Source organism: Notamacropus eugenii, chromosome 5 (genome assembly GCF_028372415.1).
Source record: "Notamacropus eugenii isolate mMacEug1 chromosome 5, mMacEug1.pri_v2, whole genome shotgun sequence".
NCBI classification, from domain to species: domain Eukaryota; kingdom Metazoa; phylum Chordata; class Mammalia; order Diprotodontia; family Macropodidae; genus Notamacropus; species Notamacropus eugenii.
Window position 1 is genome coordinate 300630132 of NC_092876.1, and position 26206 is coordinate 300656337.

The 26206-nt window shown below is 38.4% G+C and overlaps 1 protein-coding gene across 10 annotated transcripts in view; it reads left to right on the forward strand.

The window, feature by feature from the left end:
• NCKAP5 (NCK associated protein 5) overlaps positions 1-26206 on the forward strand; it is a 1146457-nt gene that overhangs the window by 322043 nt on the left and 798208 nt on the right. Inside the window, exon 1 of one of the 10 annotated variants that reach the window (XM_072613279.1) lies at positions 2419-10361. The exons of the other annotated variants lie outside the window; for them this stretch is intronic. The gene's annotated coding sequence lies outside the window, so the exon portion shown is untranslated. Of the gene's footprint in view, positions 1-2418; positions 10362-26206 lie in introns of those variants that run through there. 10 annotated transcript variants of the gene reach the window in all.

Sequence of the window (26206 nt, forward strand, 5' to 3'; positions counted from 1 at the left end):
TTAGGGGCCTTCAGTTCTGTATTTTGGACACAGATTTCCTTTACCTCTACATGGGACATAAAATGTCTTATCAGCTTTCAGTAAATTAATTTGAAACAGGATTCAGATGAACAAATTGAAAAAATTCCCAGTTAAGATATGAGACTTGGTGAGGTTGACTGTCAAATTTAAGAGAGAGCTAAAAAGCTAGGCCTGTTGATATCTGTATTTGGCGGAATTATTTTGGACTCTTTCCATATATCAGTGTAAGCCCTTTCATGCGTCCGTTTTATCTGTTTCTTATCATCCCAGAAACAGATATCTTAATTTCCCACTCTAAGGGTCCATCAATCTATGACTCTGATTTTATGATTTTCTCCTTACTCATCCTTATCTTTCCATGAGGCTAAGCAGTATTTCCATGACTGAGTAGACTTGATCTTCATGGTTGCTAAGGAAGTGAAAGTCTTATAGTAAAAGACCCTCTTCTGAGTCTTCTAATGGAACATTTTTCCTTAGCTTAGTAATAACCTCTTGAAGTAGAATATAAACTCCTTGAGGACAAGAACTATTTTTTTAAAATTTTTATATCTATAGCACCCTGTATATAGCTTTGCACATATAGTAAGTAGGTACTTAATGAATACTTGTTGAATTGATTTGAATAGACAGGACATTTTAGAAAACTGCACAGCATACGTGCCATGGAAAATATTATTTCAGCAATGCAACAGCTCTTATTTATTTGGAGATTAGCAACTCTGTCAAAGCCAGAGGTTCTTAAACCTTTTTGGTCATGGGACCTTTTGGCAGTCACATTAAATCTATGGAGCCTTTCTCAAAATAATGTTTTTCATGCACAAAATAAAATACACCAAATTTACAAAGGAAATTAGTGAAAATAAAAATGCATTTTTTTTCCCAGCACAAGCTCACACACTCCCCGTCCTTGGATCAGAGGTTAAGAACCACTGCATGGGACTTAAAAAAAATTAAAAGAAACTATCCCCATAGTATGTAATTTGAAGTGAGAAAACAATAGGCTGCTGAAATATTTCTGTTGTTCTTTAATAATTGTAGAATTTACTTAATCATTGTAGCCACTGTAAATATTTTACCCTGTTCACATAGTCCACATATAGGCAAACAGTTCTAGTAAATGTTTCTGTTTTACCAAGAGGCAGCCACAACAATGAGAATGGATGGCTGTGTTTTAGCATAGTCCATTGTGGCTAAGGAGAGAGGGTATAAAGGGTATACTTGATTTGAAATTACTGCCTATATCCTCCAAAAACTTCTTGACTGTATTACCCAGGAGGCCATGAAATCATTGGCCATGCCAAATAGATTAACTGTCTTCTGGATCATGTAGCTAAAATCCAGAGTGCCAAGAAAGATAAATGACAATAATAATAAGGATAAAGTAGCTTTTAATTTTTCAATGCACTGTCACATAGATGGTCAAACTGTAGATAATGGGATGGTGTGGTTCATTTGCTTCTCTTAATAAACATCAGGATAACCAAATGAGAATGCACCCTTCAAAGTAGTTGATTGGGGGAATCATTTATTTATTTATTTATTTGATTGTATTTATTTCTTTTTAAATTTCAACATTCACTTTCACAAAATTTTGAGATCCAGTTTCTCTCCCCATCTCTCCCCCCCCACCTTATAATACCATGCATTCTGATTCCCCTTCCCTCATTGTACCCTCCCTTCTGTCACACCCCACCCTCATCTTATCCCCATTTTCTCTCTTTTCTTGTAGGGCAAGATAAATTTCTATACCCCATTACCTATGTTTCTTATTTCCCACTTTATGCAACAATAATTCTCAACATTCATTTCTAATACTTTGAATTCCAACTTCTCTCCCTCCCTCCCTCCCTCCCCATCCCCACTGAGAAGGCAAGCAATTCAATACAGGTTCTACATATATGTCATTTTGCAAAAGACTTCCATAATAATCGTGTTGTGTGATACTAACTATATTGCCCTCTATCCTAGCCTGTTCCTTCTGCCCTTTTTTTCTCTCATTTGACCTAGTTACTCACTTCTCCCATTTGCCCTCCCTTCTGTCATCGCCCTTACACCACTTGTCCCCTCTCCCCCTAATTTCCTGTAGTGTAAGATAGATTTTCATATCAAATTTAGTGAGCATGTTATTCCCTCCTTAAGCCATATGTGAAGAAAGGAAGCTTCACTTTTCCCCTCTTACCTTCTCCATTTTCTCCTCCATTGAACAAGGTTTTTCTTATCTCTTTTATGAATTATAGCCTGCCCTATTCCATTTCTCCCTTTCTCCTCCCAGTATTTTCCTCCCTCACCCCTTAATTTTTATTTTATTTTTTTATGGATATCATCTCTTCTGATTCAACTCAATCCGTACTCTGTGTGTGTGTGTGTGTGTGTGTGTGTGTGTGTGTGTGTGTGTAATCCTTCCAGCTACCCAAATACTGAGAAGAGTCCCAAGAGTTACGTTCCACGTAGGAATGTAAACGGTTAAGCTTTAGAAAGTCTTTTATGATTTCTCTTCCCTGTTTACCTTTTCATGCTTCTCTTGATTCTTGTGTTTGAAAGTCAAATTTTCTATTCAGTTTTGATCTTTTCATCATGAATGCTTGAAAGTCCTCTATATCATTGAATGACCATTTATTCCATTGAAGTATTATGCTCAGTTTTGCTGGGTAGATGATTCTTGGTTTTAATCCCAGTTCCTTTGACTTCTGGAATATCCTATTCCACGCCCTTCGCTTCCTTAATGTTGAAGCTGCCAGATCCTGTGTTGTCCTGATTGTATTTCCATAATACTCTAATTGTTTCTTTATAACTGCTTGTAATATTTTCTCCTTGACCTTGGAACTCTGAAATTTGGCCACAATATTTCTAGGAGTTTCTCTTTTCAGATCTCTTTCAGGAGGTGATTGGTGGATTCTTTCAATATTTATTTTGCTCTCTGGTTCTAGAATATCAGGGCAGTTTTCCTTGATAATTTCATGGAAGATGGCTAGGCTCTTTTTTTTTGATCATGACTTTCAGGTAGTCCCATAATTTTTAAATTGTCTCCTCTGGATCTATTTTCCAGGTCAGTTGTTTTTCCAATAGATGTTTCACATTATCTTCTATTTTTTCAAACTTTTGGTTTTGTTTTCTAACTTCTTGGTTTACCTCATAGTCATTAGCTTCCCTGAACTCTATTCTCTCTTTTAAAGAACTATTTTGTTCAGTGAACTTTTGAGCCTTCTTTTCCATTTTGCTAAATCTGCTTTTTAAAGCCTCTTTCTCCTCATTGGCTTTTTGGACCTCTTTTTACCAATTGAGTTAGCTTATTTTTTAAAGGTGTTATTTTCCTCCACATTTTTTTGGTTCTCCTTTAGCAAGCTGCTGACTTGCTTTTCAAGCTCTTCTATGACCTGAGCCCATTTCATAATCATTTTGGAGGTACTGGAGACAGAGGCCTTGACTTCCTGTGACAGGTATGCCTTGTTGTTCCTCATCTGAAAGGATGGGAGGAGGCACCTGTTCACCAAGAAAGTAACCTTCTATGGTCTTTTTTTTCCCCCTTTTTTGGGGCATTTTCCCAGCTAGTTACTTGACTTTTGAATCCTTTGTCAAGAAGAGAGTCCTAGTGCTTCTCCTCTCCCCAGTACCATGCTCAAGGCTGACATTCAGATCAGCTGCTCAACTCCCCCAGGGGCTTTGGGTGGGGGCAGGGTCTCCACTGAGGCCTGAGGTTCAGATCAGCTGCTCAATTTCACCAGAGGCTTTAAACTGAGCTGCTTAGGCAATGGACCCAGGCTGCTTCCACATAGCCACCAGCCGCCTGCTGCTGCTGCTGCCTGGGGCTAGTGCTGGGGGAACCCTGTTCACCTCTCTCCCAGCTGGGAAAGCCCTCTCACACTGACCTTTGGAGCTTTCTTTGTCACTTGTGGGTTGAGGGATCTTGGACCCTCCCTGCTGGGAATTCTGCCCCAGAGGTCTGTTCAGGTCCTGTTCCTCCCATTGCAGCATGGCCAAGGCTGGACTCTGCTCTGCTCAGCGTCCTGTGAGATAGACCTTTCCTGTTGACCTGTCACATTACCTTTGACTAGAAACCTCTTTTACTCTGTTGTTCTGTAACTTCTGCTGCTCTAGAATTTGTTGAGTCATTTTTTATAGGTATTTTGTGGGCTGTGAGGGAAGCGCTAGAGTATCTGCGTCTTTCTGCTCCACCATCTTGGCTCCACCCCTTGGGGAATTATGTACTGTAAAGATATTGCAGTTGTCCAAAGGATTCCTGAAACTTCTCTTTTGGAATAGCTTTCAGTTTCACAGAATCACCAGGCTATGGTGGTACATATATACCTATAAACCTTGCTGTAGGGGAAGTAAAATTGTTAGTAAGTAAGATTGTTTGAGCTTAAGGTTTCTGAATTGTAATAAGATTAAGTCATTTGGATGTTCAAACTAAGTCTGGCACCAATACAATGAGCTTCCAGGAGTAGGGGGAAACTAGAATTGAGAGGGATGAACTGATCCAGGTCAGAAAATGGAACAAGCCAATACTCCAGTGGCCCTTAGTAGTGAGACTGGACCATGAGTGACTTCTAAACTTCCAATCTAGGTGAGATAGGGAGATTTAATTTTTAAGCAAATAAATCAAATCATTCACAGAATCTTCAGTGTTAGAAGGGACTTCAGCAGCTATCTAGTCCAATAAAGACTATTTTATAGTATTTTATACTTGTCAAGAAAAATTTTAGCATTCATTTTTACAAGATTTTGAGTTGAAAATTTTTCTCCCTCCCCTTCCCTCTTCTGAAAATGGTAAGCTGTTTGATGTAGTTTATGTATGTACTATTGTGTAAAAAGTATTTCCATATTAATCACAGTTGTGAAAGAAGAAACATTAAAAAAACACAAGAGAATAAAGTAAGTGAAAAAATACGCTTGGATTTGCATTCAAACTTCATCATTTCTTTATCTGGATATGGAGAACATTTCCCTTAATGAGTTCTTTGTACTTGTCTAGGATCATTGTGTTATGGAGAATTGCTGAGTCATTCACAGTAGATCATCACACAGTGTTGGTGATCATATGTATAGTGTTTTTCTGGTTCTTCTCATTTCATTTTGCATGAATTCATACAATTCCAGGATTTTCTGAAATCTACCTGTTCATCATTTCTTATTATTGCACAATAGTATTCCATTATTTTCACATACGACAGTTAGTTTAATCATTCCCCAATGGATGGACATCCCCTCAATTCCCAGTATTTTGCCACCACTGAAAGGGCTGCTATAAATATTTTTTGCATATATAGGTCCCCATTAAAGACTTTAAATGGAACCTGCCATATAACATCTGTAGCAAGTAGTAATCCAGGCTTTGTATGTGTACTTTCCGCAAAGGGAAACCCCATAACCTCTTAAGACTGCCTATTCTACTTTTGGAAAGCTCTAATTTTTTTTTCAGAATTTTTCTTTACTTGAATCAAATCTGAGTTTTTCAATGAATTTTTATTAAGTGTGTGCAGAGAACTGTGTTACTCACTGAGGATACTAAAGTGAAAACCAGCACGCCTCCCTCCCTTGAGAAGGGACAGCATGTATACTGGATAGGGCATTAGACTTGATGTGAGGGGCATGTGAGTTCAAGTCTATCTCACATCTTTCACTGTGTAACCCAGGGTAAGTCACTAAATCTCTTCTGGCCTCAGTTTCCTTGTCTGTAAAATTAAGATCTTGGACTTTAGCCACTAAGATCTCATCCATTTCTAAATATAGAATCCTATGAAATTGTAGCTTATTGGGAGGAAGGGTTTGAAACACCAAGATGATTTCATTTGAATAGTGAATTTCTGGTGAGTAACCTCTATTTATCAATGTATATACCAGCCCCTTCTTTGCAATTTAGAGTATTTGTGTTCAATGGGATAAAGAGAGGTTAAGGGACTGGACCAATTTCACACAATCAGTAAGTGTGAGAGGGTTTTTTCTTTGTTGTTGTTTTCCCCCCTAGTCATTTTTCATTTATATTCCACTCTTCATGACCCCATTTGGGATTTTCTTGATAAAGATACTGGAGTGAATTTTCGTTTCCTTCTCCAGCTCATTTTACAGATAAGGAAATGGAGGCAAATGGGGTTAAGTGACTTGCCCATGGTCACATGGCTAGTGTCTGAGGTTGGATTTGAACCCAGGTCTTCCAGACTTCAGGCCCCATGCTCTATGCACTGTGCCACCTCCCTGCCCCTAGTGTCAAAGGTAGGGCTTATTTAAACCTAAGTGTCTGAGGGCAGCTAGTTGGTGCAGCTGATAGAGTGCCAGGTCTAGAATCAGAAAAACTTATCTTCCTAACTTCAAATCTGGCTTCAGATATTTACTTACTAGCTGCATGACCTTGGACAAGTCACTTAATGCTATTTTCCCGAGTTCCTCATCAGTAAAATGAACTGGAAAAGGAAATGACAAACCATTCTAGTGTCTTTGCCAAGAACATCCTAAATAGGGTCACAAAGAGTTGTATGTGACTGAACAACATCAACAGTAACAATAAAGGTTCACTCTCTGTGCCATGGTTCCTCTGTGATGTATATGGAGGCAACTTAAAAGTTATGCAAGGAAGTGAATCCCCCTATTTCATCTTTTCTTACCAAAGCCATTGCTGCCTAGCTTAACCTAGCTCCTAAGTCACTGGGTGTATCTCCAGTGACTTTTAACTTCCTCCAAAAGGCATATTCACTCACAAAAGATTTTCTGTCTTGCACTGTGAAACTTCCATGTTTCATCATTACAATAAGGATATTTAATAGAGTTGCCAAAATGTTTTGAGCAAAGCCAATGTTACGGAATAAGTGCTTAGTGCCACTTTGACCCCCCACATTCACTGGAATATATCAGTTCTACTTAATTTAAAAAAATCATTCATTATTTAAAGTTATATTTTTATTAGCACAACCATTCTATGAGCTGGGGAGGCAGGTATTAATCTCACTTTAAACATGTGAAAATTGATATTTAAAAAGATCAAAATGAAGCAACCAAAGTTACACAGTTATACATAAATGAAATCTATAGGTTTGATGAGATTTTAATATTCTTCAATCTGCATTTAATCAATATTCATTAAGTTGAAATCTGTGTTTATTATGTGCAAACTGTGTATCCTGTTTTCTAATAGGAAAAGATATCTGTTGCAATGATTCACTTCACTAAATAAATTCCTGCTTTGTTACTTCCCACTAAGATGTTCTTGCTTCTCAATTCTCCCTCCCTTCCACTGTTCATGAAAAAAAAAAAGATCTACAGTAGTACACACGGGAAAAATTCTGAAGGCTCTGGGCACTGAATTTTTGTGCATCTATGATTCTCTTTTTATATGCCAGTCACTTTTGTAGTTATTGTCCCCCCCTTTTTTTTTTGCCCTGCTTTACACACCAGGATTATCCTAACACCCAAGTAGACACTAACAGTATTTGTGAAATTCAATTGAGATTCACTAAAATGCTTACAAATGCAAACAAAGGTCAGATGCCACCTTGTCTTCTCATCAGAATTACAATATTAATGACATAAATCCATTATAATTGGACCCCAGGAATCCCTGGGCATTTGGTGATTAGTTGTAGCAATTGTACACCATTAATAATGTATAATATCCCTAGTGTTAAATGTGAAATTAAAGAGTGGGTTCAGAAAACTCCTGGACCAAAACAGAAAATCCTCAAGTCAAGATGTGGCTTCAGTGAAGTGTCCAGATGATTCAATGTGTGTTAATTGTATTATTCCAGGGATGAAATTAACCTGGGCAGGATGGATGTGAATGGAAAGTGAGAACTATGCTCTGCCTCTCATAGCTGTTTAATGAAAGACCTTCCTCTCAAGCTATAACTGAGGAGTAGGCATTAGCTATGGATCACTTGTTTTCACTCAAATTATGGAATACCAGTTTAGTGTTTGTCAAAGCCCCAAATACATTGTAGTAAAATATCGCTGCTTTCTGCAGAAACTAGTCTTAAAAACACTTGTGAAAACATGTAATCAGGACTGGAAAATTACCTTAGGAACTTCAACTAATCACAGCTCCTTTAACACAGAGATGTTTCTGAGCTTTGGAAAGCCTCCCAAATTGGTTATGTGGAGATCTCAGGCTTTTGTTTTGCAATTCAGATGCACCGTCAGTTTTGATGGCAGCCTCTCTGACTCCTAGAAGTGGTGTCCAAAGAATGCTTAAAATGAACTGTGGTCTTTGTTCTGGCTGTGAATAAAACTGTTGTAAGAGGTAAGGGAGAGTAAGGAGAAAAGAATGGAATGCATATTGTTGAGAGCAACACTGTTGGTTCACATGGTAAAATTTAATATTACTAGGATTTTTTTTTTTACTTCAAAAACTCTGTATAGATAATGATTTGCAATTTTGTTCAATGCTTTAACTATTCAGTACTGTCCAGTGGCTCCAGGGAGCTTTATTTGTTACTTGTGGTTCTCATCAATAGTTCATTAAGAGCCTGGATATTATGGTAGAAAATCCATGGAGAGATTAAGAGATTATGTGATAGAACCATGTTTACCTTTGACCAAGCTTTTTTCTTCCCCAGTTTAATTCACTTGACCTGGAAAGAGTGTTTTAATGACTCTTCCATTCCCTGGACTTGATCATGGGCCCCAGGCAATCTCTTTTGTATCGTGTGCTGTTGGTCAACTTAGATCTGGAAGACAAAGCCTAAACCAGTTTTTTGGCAACAAGATCTTCTCTGTGTTGAGTTAATATTACATACATGGAAATTTTTGTATCTTCTTAGCTAGAATGCCAGAAATTCCTTGTTCCTGAGCATAGTTAAAATGTTATTTTCAATGAATACTTAGAATTATGGAATTTTAGAACCAATCTACTCATTTTACAGATGAGAAAACCAGAGTTATCCATGGGGAATTGACTTGCTCCATTTCTATTAAGGGATAAAGTTGGGACCCTAAACCAGGTCTCCATACCAGTGGACCAGTACCCTTTTTCTTCTTTATCTTGCATAGCTGATTTAAAGATTCTCACAGGGCCAAGGGCCCCCTGTGTGCCAGGTACTGTGCTAAGTATTAGAGATACAAAGCAAGGCAAAACAATATTTCGAGAGAATTCAGGCTTTCTTCCCACCTTCCCAAATTTTTGTCGGTTATTTGGGTAGATCAGGAGTGAACAAGAAATTTCCCACAAAGGCAGGGTCTGTGTTGTCCCTCTTCTTTCCCATAGAGCTAGTTGTTGGCTCCTTCAGTTCTTTGAGATACCTGAGGTCTGCCATAGTACAGAGACAGTTTTTGTTTTTCTTTGAATCCCTGGCACCTGATGTAGCATCTGGAACAGTGCTTAATGAATACTTGTTGATTGACTTGATTTGACTTATAGATTTTCTATAGCCCATGGAAGACAAGGTTGAGGATCTATTAAAGAAAAAGTAAGCCATCCAAAAGGAGTCATTCATTCATTTGGTATTTATTGAGCATCTGCTATATGGAAGTTATTGTGTCACAGTGCTGGGGAACCTGAGTCATGTGCTGGAAGCAGTGAATGTAAAAGAAAAGTGAAAAATAAAAAGGGAAGAAGAGGGCAATGTGACTGAAGGAGAAAAGGAAGCCTACTGAAAATAGAGAGCATTCTAAGAATGTAAACTACTTTCTCAGAAATGAAGCATGATAATAGTTTTCTAAAGAAACAAACACTATCACCATTTCACTTCACTCTAAGCCAAATTCTTAGGAAACTCGAGCCAACCCTTGGGGGCCGAGGAAATCCTCATTGCCTGTCATTTCTTTTCTAATTACTTAGATAACCATTCCTATCCTTCTTGGCCTGATCATCCACAAATACCCTCTGCCCATGTGTAAAGTACTCTGTGACAACTAAAACATCAGCAACCAAATAGCCATGGAGGGGGTTTAATCAAAGCATCAGTGTGATATAACTGTCAGTTTTTAGAATAAAGAATATTTTGTGACCATTTGACTTGATTTACTTTTATTCCGTGTATAATGGCCTAAAGGATTGTCAGAAGAACTGGAAATAATTGGTATTCCAGGGGCAATGGAGGTAGGATGGTTAAATAACCAATGCTAACACCATTTGAGAGGTTTATAATATTTCGCCAATATGCATCAGGCACACTCACCCTCTTGATATCACAGGGGTGGGATTGAGAGCAGGTGATGTAATCTAACTTGACAAACTAGTTAAATATTGACAAGCAGACAGAAGCACATGGGCATTCAGACTGAAGGAGGAAGGGAAGTTCTGATTATATGATTCAGATCAGAGAGCAGACGCTGGAGGAGACCAAAGTGAATCGCTGCAGTAGTTCTAATAACACAACTGGGGTCACCTTGGGCTTTCCTTCCATCATTAAGAGGTAAGGCTTTTTGCCCTGCTGACTGAAGGCATTGATAGCCATAAAATGTTCATGTGTCTTGGAGGTAGGTTAATCCCAGGGAGTTCTTTCCTTCAGCGAGCCTCATTGTATAGTCTAGGCTGGTCCTGATTTAAGCACAGAGCATGGACAAACTAATGTGGAGAAAGATGGCTTAGTTTTTTCTGTGCTGGAAACTGTCTTCAAATGATTGGGTCTGGGAAGAGGTATATTTTATTTTAAATGCTTAGCTGGAGAAGATGGCCCACAAGAATTCATTTGCAATGAGGATTTTGCTAATGGTTAGAGAAATGCACATCAATTGAATAAGGAGATCTTCATGTAACTTCATGGGTAATGTTACGCCAACAACAGTGTGTCTGCTCCGTGTGTAGGGGCAGAGGCAGGGGAAGGGTGCTTAATGCCACATGCAATATTTTTAGCTTTGATCCTTAATGAAGAAGCAAGAGAAATTTAATTCAAGGGGAATACTGAGAAGCCAAGCCAATGCTGATAGATAGAGAAATAGGCTTAATGTGTTGTCAGACTGTGTTTAGAAATGAATAAATATCAGTGTGAGAAAAGTGCCACATTTGACTTTAGAAAGACTGCTTAAGCAGCCAGCTTATCACAGGCTTCTTTTAGAAAGGAGATAGCATTCTGCTTTCATTATAGTCTCTCACTCACCTTCAAATGGAGCAGGAAAGTGGTAAGAAATAAATAACCCCTAGCAATTTTCTATGAGGGAGCTCTTTATTCTGAATAAACAGTCATCAAGAAAACTGACTATAGTGAAAGGAGCCTTCACAAGGAGTCTGGAGAAGTTGTACCACTGAACAAGATCAAGGCCAAGCCATTTTGCATCTCTGAGTTTTAGCTCCCTCATCTGTAAAATGGGTAGGATCATACTAACACTATATATTTCATAGGATAGTTTCGTATACCTGAGAGAACTACAGAAATGTGAGGTATTGTTAGCATTAAAAAAAAAAACTTTTAGATGCTTGAAAAAAAAATATATGTACCATTTCCCAGAAATTTTCTGCAGCAGATAATAAATAAGAATGTATCCCTGTGAGAAATAATAGCTCAGTATGGGTTGTTTAAGGAGATACTATACTCCAGGTCTCCTTGGTGGTTTCTGATGCATCTCACTCAGTAGTGATCTAAATTATTATTCCTTTTTTAAGATGAAAAAGACATTATGACACAAATCATGCTCATGGAACTTGGATAGACAAAAGCAGACTGCATTAGGGGACCATGTGTCATGGAGAAGCAGAGGAAATAGAAAGGTAGCATCATATAATGAATAAAGCAATCGATGGAAGGGAGATATGTTCAAATCCTGTCTCACACAGACTAGACTAGATCTGTGACTTTAAGCACATCACTCGCCACTCTGGGCCAGTTTCCCCATCTGAAAATGAGAAAGGTGAGCTTTATGATCTCTCAGATCACAGAGCTCTAAATCTGTGATTCTGTCCTATGTTTAATCATACTGACAGTCCAGGGAATGGAGGACCAGCCTAGAAGTTCAAGAGGACAGCTTGGTGGCACATTAGATAGAGCACTGGGCCTAGACTTGGGAAGACTCAGGTTCCTGACTTCAAATCTGGACTCAGACATTTACTAGCTGTGTGACCCTGGGCAAATCACTTAACTCTGTTTGCCTTAGTTCCCTCATCTGTAAAGTGAGCTAGAGAAGGAAATGGCAAACCACTTCAGTATTTTGGCTAAGAAAAACCCAAATGGAGTCACAAAGAGTCAAATAGGACTGAAACAACTGAGCAACGACAACTGGAGGTTCGAGTCTTATCTCTGACATGTATCCTCAGCTCCTAGTCATAGGGCTGAGGAGCAAGTCATTTAAATGATCAGTGACCCTGGGACAACTCTGTAAGAATCTAAATTGCAGAACAGTTGCCTAGGTGTGGGAGCTTTTGCCCAGGGAGTTTCCAGCCTGGATACAATAGTTGGAAACTCATCCCCCAAACAACAGTACCAACCTCACAATCATAGTACAGAGTAAAATATAGGTTGGACAGGTATTGCTATCCCTCTTTGATCATAAAATCATATATCTAGAGCTAGAAAGGACTTGAAGAGACAAACCATCTCTCATCCAAGCCTCAAATTTTACAGATGAGGAACCAGACTCCCAAGGAGGTCAGGTGACTTATTTAAAGTCACACAGATGGCGAGTGGCAGAGCCCAGGTCAGGGCTCCAAATGCCCCCTCCAGGGTCCCCCATAGCCTGAGAGAAAGAGAAAACTGGGGCCCAAAGAGCTGCAGCAGTGTGCTCGGAGGCATGTAGCTAGTGAGGACTGCCAAGGTTTCCTGGATCCCAGCCCATGTCCTTTTCTCTGTCTCTAGTGAATCGACAAACATGAACTCGGGGTTTGTTTTGTCAATCGTACATTTCTCCCTGCAGAGCTGGTGGCTGGCCAACCACCATTAGGATATTTTCAGAGACTTTACTAGGATGATTGAACAAAGCATATCAGCTTCCGATATGTTTCTGCCCCATTCATGCTTAACAGACTCTCCATTCTTCTAACTCTCTCTGTTCCCATTCTTGTACTGTTCCTTATGGCCATGGAGATGGGAAAAAACCAATCAGACCAACTTCATTCTCTGGAGTACAGTTACTCAGAGACCTGATTGCTCTGGGCATGTAGGCGGCACAATGGATAGAATGCTGGAACTGAAGTCAGGAAGATCTGAGCTCAAATCCAGCCTCAGATACTTACCAACCGTGGGACTCTGGGTAAATCACTTATCCTCTCTTTGCCTTGGTTTCTTCAACTGTAAAATGGGGATAATAACAGCAGTACCTCACAGGGTACTTGTGAGGATTAAAGTTTTTCATTCTTTTTTCTTTTTTTAAAAAATTTTATTCATTTTATTTTTAATTTATGAAATAAAACAATCATTTCCATAATAAAGTAGAATAAAAAATGATTGCGCATGAAACTACAAATTTATTACATACAACTTGCTATTCTTTTTAATTATGTAATAAAATTATCATGCACATTTCTTTTTGTCCCTTGTCTGCCCCCCTACCCTAGAGATGGTTCTCATTAGGCACAAGTATGTATGTATATGTATGTAAAATCATTGTATACATACTTCTATTTATTAGTTCTTTCTCTGGATGCAGACAGTGTCTTCCTTCACATCAAAGGAGACATTTGTAAAGCATTTAGCACAATACCTGGCACGTAGTAGGTATTATATAAAAATGCTTATTCCCTTCCCCTCCCCTATAATGTTAATGATGTTCAATTGTGCATTGTGTGGAGGGGGGAACATTCCTTTCAGTGGATAGAAAAACATACATGGTGAGTAGCCCTTTAACTGAACATATTGCCGGCTTTCATTATACGTGTCTTTGCAATATGGAACCCAGGAGCATTGCTTCTGGACTATACATAAAGAAGCAACATAAGCGGATTCACAAGGAGATGTGGCATACTTTTCTGGGCTTATCACATGCCACTCTCCCTTATGTGTTTTAAGTGTCTTCCAGTTTAACAGTCATGTTTGCTGTTCCACATACAAGTCATTCCATCTCCTATCTCTGCGCTGGCTGGTCAACATGCCTGGAAGGTACTCCCTCTTCATCTCTTCCTCTTGGAATTCCTGCTTCCCTTTGAATACCTGTTCAAGCGCTGTCTCCTATCAAAGCAAGTTAATTCTCTTTCCCTGAATATTATTTTGTAATCTGTGTATTAATTCTACCCCTACCCCCATAGAGTATAAGCTCCTTGAGGACAGGAGACAGTGTCATTTTCTTCATATCCTTACCACCTAACATAGTGCCTGGCACATAGTAGATGATTAAGAATTGTCTTTTCATTGAATGAAGTAGAAGAGTGAAAAGTGTCCAAACCCCAGTTGTGTGATTAACCAGCTATTAAGCAAGCTGGGCAAGTACTAATAAGCCTCAGCTTCCTGGTCTATACAAAGGAGATAATAATACTCATATTCTCTGCTGCAGAGGGTGGTTGTGAAGACATTTCCATTGTTGTAAAGGCTAAGGCACTGTGTAAATATGAGTTATCATCCTTACATCCTGGGAAATTAGTGAAGAGCTAATGAATTCTCTTTGAGGATAATACTCTAATGATAGAAGAACTCAGACGTAGAAAGGTTAAATTCCTAGCCCTAAGCCCCATTGCACGTGATTAATACAGCTGGAAATTAAACCCAGGAGTCTGTTCCCTAGTACTGATTTCCAACTAGAAGATCTCTAAAGTAGACACATTTCCAAGCACCTCTTAATAAAATGCAAATGAAATAGTATTGAGCTTATTCTAGCTTTTCATCTTCAAGTGGTCAAGAACAAAAAGATTTCTCTCTCTGTGTGTCTCTCTCTCTGTCTCTGTCTCTCTGTCTCTGTCTCTCTCTGTCTCTCTCTCTCTCCCTCCCCCTCTCTCCCCTTCTCTCTTCCTCTCTCCCTCTCCCTCTCCCTCTCCCTCAGAAACTACAAGCAGTAGTTGCATTTACAATAGCTGGTACCTGTGAAAAACCTTAGGACACTGTAAATTAAAGAAAAAAAATCTCCTTGCGAATATGGGGCCACCAGAGCTAAAGCTCACTTGTAGATCACTTGACCCTGTTCAGATTCTTACTATTCTTTTTCCTTAGTGTCAATAAGACATGTATTTTCTGCACTGGAATATATTGTTCATATTACCTCTCAGCTTCTAAAAAGAGCTATCCTCAGTGTACAGTCATTATAGGGGCAAATTCTGGGGTGTGTGTGTATGTGTGTGTGTGTGTTCATCCTTCGTTGCCAAAGAAGACCATGCCATCAGAGAAATGATGACATGACTTACACTTGACTTTGTTTTGAGTGAGGGTGGTCTGTGCAGGTCATCAGCCTCACTTCTCCAGAGTCATCTGAATCCAGTGACCAGATATTCATCAGGATGACTGGAGATGACCCACGATGAGGCAATTGGGGTTTAAGTGACTTGCCCAAGGTCACTCAGCTAGTGAGTGTCAAGTGTCTGAGGTGATATTTGAACTCAGGTCTTCCTGACTCCTGCACTGGTGCTCTATCCACTGCATCACCTAGCTGCCCCATAGGGGCAAATATAGTGCCAGGAAATGTGGGAGTTTCTATACTCAAATAATCAAATAGATCTATGTGTGGATGTTCCCTCAAATGAAGCACCCATCTATGGCTGTCCTCACTGTGTATGTGTAGTTTTGTCTATTTTGTCCTGTAAATGCACCCCAGGTGGTCTATCCAGTGTGTGAGAGGATTTCATCAATTTCCCCTTACATTGCAAAATTATCAGTGGAGCGTTCTGACTGTTCGCTTGTCTTTCCTTGGCTTCCTTTTTTTTCACATTTTCCTGATGAAATGCTTTTTGGACTTTCTCACTGATTTTATTCTGCAGCCTCTTATTATCTACTATGTCCCTCTGTTAACACACCATTGCCCCATGTGTTAAAATTAAAAAAAAAAAAAACAAATAAATGAACACAATAACAATACAGGTTGGGAGTTAGGACCTCTGTATGCCAGTTCTGGTTTGGATCCCAGTCAATTAGGTGATACCTTGGTAAGTTATCTTTACAAATGAGAAAACTGATGCCCACTTAAACGATATGCCCAAGGTCATATGGTTATTCAGCAACTGGAATTTAGGTTTCCTAATGCCTGGATAAGTGCTCTTCCTGATATACCCCAGCTGGCACCAGTGGCTCCTATACTGGGAATGATTGAAATGCTCATTTTATAGGCTAGGTATAGGTTAGATCTAGAATGGTTATACTCCACCCTCCCCTCCACCGCTCCAAATCGTGGATCCCCTATCCAAGATACCCAATTTGAGTCTCCTCTCCTTAGCTTCCATCTCCATTCAGCCTGATACACTTTGACTCCTCAAGAGGCCTCCTTGTTGCCATGATGTTCTCCTTACTTACTCCATACCATTGAGGTCTCCTCCATTTCCTCAGGGCTAAGCTATACTTCCAAGAGAAGGATTACCTTGTCTGACAAATTCTATTTACAAATGTGCTAAAGGGAGAAAGCTATTGAAGTTCCTGGGTCCTGATACAAAGGCCTTACAGAAGCAATAAATAATAATTATCTTGATATCCCCTTTATAATATGTTTTTATAATTAATGTAAAGCTATAAACAAATGATAAACCAATACAAATGATTTTGGGAAAAACCTCTCTCTCATCAATGTTTGTATGAATGTATATAAACATATAAATACACTTATGTATATGTGTATTTAATATAGATTTTTTGAATACATTTTATTCTAAGAATTACTTTTTTAAAATGACTCCTCCCATAAAAGGTCAGAAATAATTCCAGCCTCACTTTGGCAGTGTACAATTTCCCTCAACTATTCATTTCACTTCTTTGTCCTGCTTTTTCCTTAGCTGAAGCTGGAGGGGTAGAAGGATGCTTCTTCCATTCTAAAATGATATGGAAAAAATAATAAAACATTTAAAGATTCATAAATATTGATTTGCACATTATTTTCCTCCCTTTGCTTTATAATCTCTTTTATTTCTTATTCCTCATAGCAACACTGGGAGATAAATTGGAGCTTTTCTCCCTATTTAATCAGTGATTAAATTGAAGGTCAAAGATTGCATTATTATTCCAAAGACATTAATTTTAGTACCTCTTGTGTGAAAAATACTGTACTTTCCTACAAACAGAGAGAGGCATACTAGATACCAGGTTCGATCCCTGACCTCTTAGAGTTTATCAAGAAAATGGGTTTGTGATACTGATGAAAAACTGTCTTTAGAATGCCAAAGGCGTTCTGAATCTACCAAAGTCATTTACATGCAATCTAAAGAAATAAAATTCACTAAATTCTGAAGTATCTTAGGGAAATTCATTCTAAGAAAGTGGAGAAAACATACTGTTGATATATTTTAGAGCTCAAGAAGAACACATGAATTCTTCCTGCCTATATCCCTGCCTTCCAATAGATTTCCTCTCCAAGTCTCAGACTGATAAAGGGAGTCAGTTTTTAATGGAATTTCTAAAAGGTTGGGTTGGGCCTGGGAAGAAAACAAAAAACTTTGTTCCTCAGCTATCTACTTCACTGTTTAACTACCCTTATGTCAGAAAGTTTTTATTTTTGTTCAGCATCCGTTGACCGTGTTGTAATTCAAATTCATTTTCTTCAGCTCTGTCTGTGCTCACAATGTAGAACAGCTGTGGAAAGTCCTTTCTGCATTCATTGGCTCATGGTCTACTTCTCTCCCCAATCTCTGACCCCCTCCCATCTTCTCCAGGCAGAATAATTCAAGTGCCATATTTAGTCTTTATTCATTGATCCTGTCTTCCATTCCTTTCATCCATTTCATGGTTGCTCCCAACCCTCTAGTTGGAGGCCCAGAGGGATAATTGTTCTATCTTGTTAAAAAAAAGTGCACTGGAACCTTTTAAAAGAGAGAGGTCACAGAGTGCCTGGATTTTACATCTCACTCACAGCTATTAGCATATTTCCTACACCATTCTGGGTCTTTGGTTCAGAGTGGAAAGACCAGTCACCTGCAGTCCTTCTAATAGCTTCCAGGCTTTGACCCTGATGAGCTTAAAAAATTAACCTGGGAATATGGATTGCTATTTGATTACAGGTTGTGACATCTTTATGAAAACAGAGGTCTCACCTTTGAAAAAGCAAATGTGCATGATGCCTAGGGTCAAGGCAATGAGGGGTTAATGGGAAATTGTCATTTGTGATTCTCACAAATCATGAGATGCCAAAAGCACTGAACCTCTAAGAGTCTGGGAGGGCTGAGTGGAGATCTGATTGTCATTGACTGATAAATCATAACACATGATGAAAGAAATGGCTCTGAATCATCAGTAGTTCTAGGAGGGAAGAGAAGTAGCAACAAAACATTTTCTTCACTGATTCCTGTATTCAGAGTAAAATGTGATTTTTCCCCAGGTTCCACATAAAAAGGTAAGATTTGAAATAGATTAATATTTCAGATATTTTAAACTGTAATTTTATTCAAAAGCTAGTGTTTCTCCTTATATTTCCAAATTCTGCCCCACCAGTGGAATCATAAGAATCAAATATCAGGTACAAGAAAGAGGCTTTATAAAATTAGAAGATACTTCTCTAGGAAACCTGTTCTCCTGTAGCCTTTAAAAAAATATATATTTTGTTTTTGGAAAGAAGTTATTTTTTTTTTGTTTTGGTTTTTTATTAAAGAGATGGTCATTTAATGAAAGATTTCCAGAACAAAGTGGAGAGGGGGTGAATTTGGGTTGAATCTTCCAAAAGGTAATTAAAAATAGGAAATTAACCCAGAAAAGGCCTTTAGGACTAGGCCATCCCCATCACTTGAGGACAACAATTCTACTTTTTTTCCACATGACAACAAATGTAGTGTTGAAACCAAAGAAATGTTAAGTAATTAGGCTTACTGTATGAGGTGACTCCAAGCTTTAGCATGATGTTACCCAACAGATATGGCCATAACATCTGCAAGGATTCATTGTGTGAATGTCTGTTTTATAAGCTTCTCATGCTAGAGCTCATCAACCTAATCTACAAGTTCTGTTTTTCACATTTAATGCTCTGATACTTTAAGGATTTCATCTATGTAGATACTCATTCCCATGATACAGTGTTTAACTGCTCACAAAAATCATAAAATGACATAGAATTTCACTGGTGGAAGGAACCCCAGCAGTTATCTGGTCTAATTCAAAACAGAACAAGAATGTTCCTCATAACCCTTACCCAGAGTAAGTAAGCACTTACTCTGTGCTCGTGACAGAAATAAAAGCAAAACAAAGAAACAACCCCACAGCCTCTGTCCTCCAGGAGCTTATGTTTTAATGGGGGAGACAACAAGTCGCTGTGTGTCTATATGAAGGATATATATGATAAATGAAAAGTAATCTCAAAGGGGAGGCTCTAGCCTTGAGGACTGGGAAAGGCCTCTAGCAAAACATGAGAGAGAGCATTTCAGGTACGGGCAGCAAACAACCAGAGTAAATATAGTATCAGCATATAGAATGCTCTATTTGAGAAACAGCAAAGTCCAGTACAGTGGAATTATGGACTAAAGGATAAGAAGACTGGATGCATAAGAAGGACTTTGAGCATCAGGGGATTTACATGTGAAAATGGAGCTAATAGGCTGCCACTATAGTTAGAGTAGGGGAATGATGAGGTTAGATTTGTTTTTAGAAAAATCACTATATAACATGTCAGCTAGCCTTTGATTATAGCACTCCAATGAACTGGAATCCACTACTCCCCAAGATATCTCATTTCATTTTGGGGCATCTTTAGTTGTAAGAATATGATTTTCTTACATCAGGCTGAAGTCTGCTGTAGCATATCTAGTGCACCGGTTTTGTCCTCGGGGTTCTAAGCAAAGCAAATTTAATCCATCTTCCATGTGAAAGTCTTTCAAACACTAGAAGAGGCTATTGTGATTCCTGGAATTCTTGTTTCCATGTTAAACATATTTTGTTTCTTCGAATAATTTTCAGTACCCTCTCATGTCACCTTTCTGTCCTGGTGACCAACTCCACCCCAATTAAATGTTCCTTTTCTTCAAATTAGAGTATGAACTGCTTGAAAAGAGACTGCATTGACTTTCTACTTGCATAGCACAGTGTTTGGCAATAGTAAGTGCTGAGTAATTTCACTTATTCAATTTTTTTCCTCTTTTCTCTTAGCTCTTAAACATGACATAAAACTCAAAGATGCTTATCATTTCCCTTCCCATTGATACAAAAAAAAAAGACAGACTCATCTAGACAGTCATAAAGGCCCAACCACATTCTCAAGTTAATTTAATAGCTATTTATTGTTTATTTTTTTGTGTGTGTGAGATGCTGAGACTACAGAGACAAAATTTGATTAACAAAGGATCTGTCTTTTCAAACTATGCATTCTGTGGAATTCTGACACCTGATTTTTTTCTTTTCTCAAGCAGAATGATTCACCAGTTCATTGAATATTAGAAATATAGCATATCTTGTAGATCGTCTTATTCAAATTCTTCATTTTACAGATAAGCAAATTGAAGCCTAGGTTTTAGAATGACATATAGAAGGTCACAAAGCTACTTGTCAGATTCAGACTAAAATGCATTTCCTGAATCATTATGGACCTTCTTAAGAGATAGGGACATTTGGTGATGATTGTCTCAATGAGGACAGTTTTCCTGGCTCTAGAGTTAACAAGTCTTCTTTCAAAATCACACCTCTGACACACTTTCATTTCTTTTGGCCTCATTTTCTTTATTTGTAAAGTAAGGGATCTGGATTTGACAACCTCTGACATACATTATAACTCTAAATCTAGAATCTGGTGAACATAAATTCCAAAATCACCAAATGAAAATGTTTACTTTTACTCAATCTGATTATTAGATTGGATTTCAACTTATATTTTTAAGTTTTCAAAATCAACCTAAGAATCTTTCAATCTCCCCATGGCAGACATGTTTTATCTTCACCAGTGAAATGATGTTTTAGGGAAGGTTTTAGAGGTTGACTGAATATCTAACACAGATTGCTTGTTTCCAACATACATAAAGATGGGAGTGAAGAGATAACAAAACTCTTTTCTGTGGCCCCATAAAGGTAGAGAACAGTGGTTTCCTGGGAAAATTGGACAAAGGATATAGACAACAACTGTCACTTTGAAGTTAAGCTTTTGTGTGGGAGCGTTAGTTTACCTTAATTAAGGAAGCAGCAAATTATTTGAATGTTTTATAAACCAATGGTCAATGAGACCCCTGATGGCAAAATTCACTTGTTCTAAATAGGAGCCAAAGCTCTTTTGACCTTTCAATGTATTATTGGAGCCTATGATGGTCATCTGGCTAAGTAAGCTGTGGCTGCATCTGGTCTGCCAGCTGGCTGACACACACATGCTGGGGACAACTTGGAGGCTGCTCTTAGTTTCACCAGATGCCCTGTAGAAGTGTCCAGATGATCCCCAAAGCAGTACAAATGATTTTACATTTCAGATAAAATGGTTGTGGTGTGTGTGTGTGTGTGTGTGTGTGTGTGTGTATTGTAGGCATCGCTCCAAGTCCAGATGAAGCAGGCATATTCATTTCCAGACCCACTTTCTAAATGAATAACATGTGGAGAGTGGAGATACTTCCCACTAGGACCCCAAACATAGTCTGCACAATGCATTTTCATAAAAGTACCCAAACACGCAGTGTTTATCCGGGATTCCCCTCAAGCATGAGAACATTAGTAAGTGCACTTGGGTAAAGAGAGAAAAGGGTAATGTCAAGAAGAATAATGGATAAATCCATAGATCAATTAGGTTTATCCATTTGAAAAACAAGTAAGTACACAAGGTTCATATTGAGGGTCAGAGGCCATTGTCCGAGCAGAGCAAAGGGAGAATTGTAGCAACTGATGGTTGACACTACTGAACACTTGAGGGCCCGTTAGCAAGAAAATGCATCTGTCCTTGAGTTGTAAGTGTAATCCAACTTCTGATAGTTTTAGGTCTACCTTCTAACTAATTCCTTATCTGCTTTTCATAACTCAGATCATAAGAAATTCATGCTAGAGTAGTTAGATAGGAAACATCAGCTTCTAGGTTGTAGTCTTAGCATTTGGGCCTCTTTCAGGAATCACAAAACCTAACCAGAACTCTATCGTAAACAAACTGACTTGTTAGGATAGCAGATGCTCAATCATAAATAGTGCAGGAGGCAGTACCTTGTGAAAAGGAAAAAGGACGGGCGTAATGATGGTGACAAATGTAATTTCATTATTGCTGTTAGGGCAATGACCTGAATTCATCTCTACTTTTTTTTTTTTGCCTTATTGGTTTTGCCCTTTATGCCTGGTGATAATGCCAACACTGCATTGCCTTTAGGGTGAATGATTCCACTTGGATAATTCACCATGTGGAAACTGAAGACGACAGTTTATTGTAGGAGAAATGTGTTAGGCTCAGAAAAATCAAAAAGCAGGCCCTATTTGGAATGACTCAACTCGTCCATAGACTATGATGGATGCTTACTGAGAATTCCAACTCAGCAAGTGTCCAGGCATTTCTGATTCTGTTGTGACATATGCGGTAGCTACAAGAGTCCTGATGTGACTTGTATTCCATGAATAATTTCAGAAGCTTCTTGACATCTGGATCTTAATCTCTTTTACATGGTGGATTCACAATAACATGATGTACTTATAACATTGAATTTGCTACAACATGGATTGATTTGGGGGAGTGTTAGCCCATGATCATAACAGTAATATGTTCCGCCAGCCCAAACATGAAGTTTCACTGTCTTCTTGTCAATACCATAGTATTAACTGTAAGGTAAAGTGTGAAAATGAAGGAATTCCAGGAACACAAGAGTCAGCAGGAAAGCTCCATGAAGAAGTACATACCTGCTGATCCTGGATCTCTTCTGCCTTCTTTCTTCCAGCCCCCGAAGGGGACTGATTACTTCAGGAGAAAAGGCAGGCAGCCCTCCATAATATTGGAGAAGACCAAACAGACCCAGAATAGAATTTCAATTAGGGAAGAATGAGTAGAATGGATCGTGAAGCACCATTTGGCTAAGGGTAGTACTCAGGAGATCATCTGTTCCAGGAAATATAGTTGGAATAATGTGGGCCAAAAAGAACTAGATAGTTTTATTCTGCATATACAAGGTGGGGTCCAAATGAGGATACAAATTAGGAGAGAGAAGTCTGGAAGTGGATTCCTCAGATGAATGATGAGTAGTTGTTGTAAATGGAATTCATGATTTTGGTGGAAGATCAGACTGAATGACCTCTGCAGTTCCTTCCAATTCTAAGACTTTATGATGCAATAATTATTCAGATAGGGCCCTGACTAGCTATATACCTTTGCACAATTAATTTATCTAAGTCTTCTCAATTCAATCATTTTCCTATTAATGAGACTTTTTAATTATAGTCTCAAGATAGTGCGTGCTGTGACTTGAACTGTTCCAAAGAAACTTTGTATTCGGATGATTTCTGTCTGTTGTATTCATTCATGATTGTTTCTTTGCAAGGAGGCAATTGCCATGTCAGCCCTTCCTCCATAGCTATATCACCAAAAATGATATTTGATGGGATGGAGCTATATAGACAAAAGGGTGGTTTTTTTCAAATGGCAAAGAGATTGCCTTACTTACGCTGTACCAAGCAAATTAGATATCCCTCTAATGAACAAAAACAAGGAGAAGCGTGCAGCTTAAATGATCATAGTAAACAATCAAGAAGAAGCAGCTTGAACAAGGGCTGTTGTCCCCCTTCTATAACCCTCTGAATCATTCCTAAGTGATCTTGGCTCATAAGCTTGCTGCTGGTTGGCAGCAGACAGAGACATGGCACAAATGATCGAAGCAAACACAGGTGAGGAAGGAGGCACCCACAGCAAAATATGGCTACTTTACTATTCTCCCCAAACCTGACCCTCTTTTCTACTGATTTAGTCAACACAACTTAACATATAATGTCATAGAATAATATGTCTGGAAGAGACCTTGTAGGTTATCTAGTATAGAGGGTCTTAACCGAGGGTCCATGGGTGCCTAGATTTCAAGAGGTTCATGGCCTTGAGTGGGAGAAAAATACATCTTTATGTTCAGTAAATTTTGATTTCCTTTGGTATCCTGTATGTTTTCTTTTATTCTAAGCAGACCAGTGGCTTCACCAAACTGCCAAAGGGGTCTGAATACATAAAAGGTTAAGAAACCTTGATCTGGTTCAATTCATAAAAGGGCTTCAAGTCCAAGCCATATGCAGGTTCTTTGAAGAACCTGGAAAAGACCCAGGGCAGACAAGATAGCAGACTTTAATTACAGAGTGCTAGACTTGTTTCTGTTCGACCTCACAGGGCAGAGCTAGGAGCAATGGGTGGAAGGCAAGTTTGGACTTCATGTGAAGAAAAATCTTCACAGCTCTTGGCTCTATCCCTAAATGAAATGGGCTAACTTGGATAGTGGCTTTCTTCTCATTAGAGATCTTAAGGAAAGTGAATGACCACTCTTCACTCATTGTAGTAAGTATATCTTGCTGAGCATGGTTAGGAATAGATCTCTTCCAATTGGGGAGTCTTCCAAGTCTTAAAGTGTGATTCCACGAGCCACTTATTTTCACAGATGAAAGGAAAATAAGTGTATCCCATTTATAAAAAAAAATTGTTTTAAAATTAAATATAGAAGCATTTATTTTTGAGAATCACTTAATGTGAAATTATCCAAATCAAGGTTGAATAAACACAGATCTTCATTATTTTATAATACAGATGGTAAAAGATAAAGTTAAAGCAAGAAAAGTAATTGTCCATTGTGCATGTATAGTTGGACAAAATTGTGTCTTGTAAAATGACCCTACACACACACACACACACACACACACACACACACACACACTCTCTCTCTCTCTCTCTCTCTTTCTTCCTCTTTCTCCCTCTCTCCCTCTCTCTTTTCCTTTCAACTGTGTGTAATTTGTGAAAAAGTATCATCTCATATCCATAGAAAACCATCATGTGACTGTCCTGAGAAACTGAGAGGCTGCTATTATTTCTCCTCCGTTTTTACCAAGACTTCTTTTAATGTGACTTATGGTTTTGTTTGTGAAATCTAAACTCTGCAATACCTCGCCAGTTGAGTCTTCTTGACCATTATACTCTAAACAGTATTAGCTCTTTGAGTTAGACTTTGTATAATCATAATTGTTATACCTACCATAACCTAGGATCTGTAATGCGCTGTTGTAATTGTTACTACCTTGCTTATAATTATATACATTTAAGCATCTATGATCTCATGAACATGGATTTTCAGTCCATGATGCAGATTGTAACCCTGTTGTTGTTTGTTTTACTTTGTAATTTGGTAAAATTCTAATTCATCTTTTATTTGGGGGTGAAGGGCAGGTCTAGACGTCTGATTTCATTGATGTTTGTAAGAAACTCCTGGAGTGTAATAAACTCCATTTATCTGTTAGGTGGCACAGTGGATAGAATGCCAAGCCTGGAGTCAGTAAGACTTCTCTTCCTCAGCCCAGATCTGGTCTAAGACATTGGCTGTGTAACTTGAGCAAGTTACTTAATACTGATTGCCTCTATTTCCCCATCTGTAAAATGAACTGGAGAAGGAAATAGCAAAGCACTCCAATATCTTTGTCGGAAAACTCCAAACAGGTCACAAAGATCTGGACATGACTGAAACAACAACGTCCCTGGAAGCAGATTCCTTAGCCCCTTCCGAAAGGAGAATATGTACATGTTCACTGTACATGTTCACCCACTATATTAATAATATAAGAATAATGATGATGATGATGATGGATGAAAAATATCTCTCCCTCAAGAAGCTTACAATTTGTATGGTGAGACAAGACAGGCGTACCCGTGAAGGTAAAGTACAGGCAGTTATGTAATAAAGTGTGATATCTTCTTTCTACAGTCCTCTCACTATCTCCATCAACAAGGTTTTGGTTTCTGGCCACACACAGTGTAAGTTATTTTATGACTATCAGGTTTCCTTTTCTAAGTGGTCATAAACTTGTCATTAAATAATCAATTCTAGAGCTTTGCCACAATCAGGGTAAAGTTCATTGCTCTGCAGGACACAGAATTCACATTTTTTGCAGATCAAGATGGTATTTGTGAGCTTCCAGTCTTCTGGCACTTCATAGTCTACCAAATTCCCCATAGATATTATAGTTCAATGATCAAATCTCTATTCATGGGATCTAATTTGTATATCTCATGTAATCTCATCTTTTATTTTCAGCTTCATTTCACCATCTTTGTTTCCTATCTGAAGGTAGATTAGAACATATGATTGCCATTAGCAAAGAGGTCATCT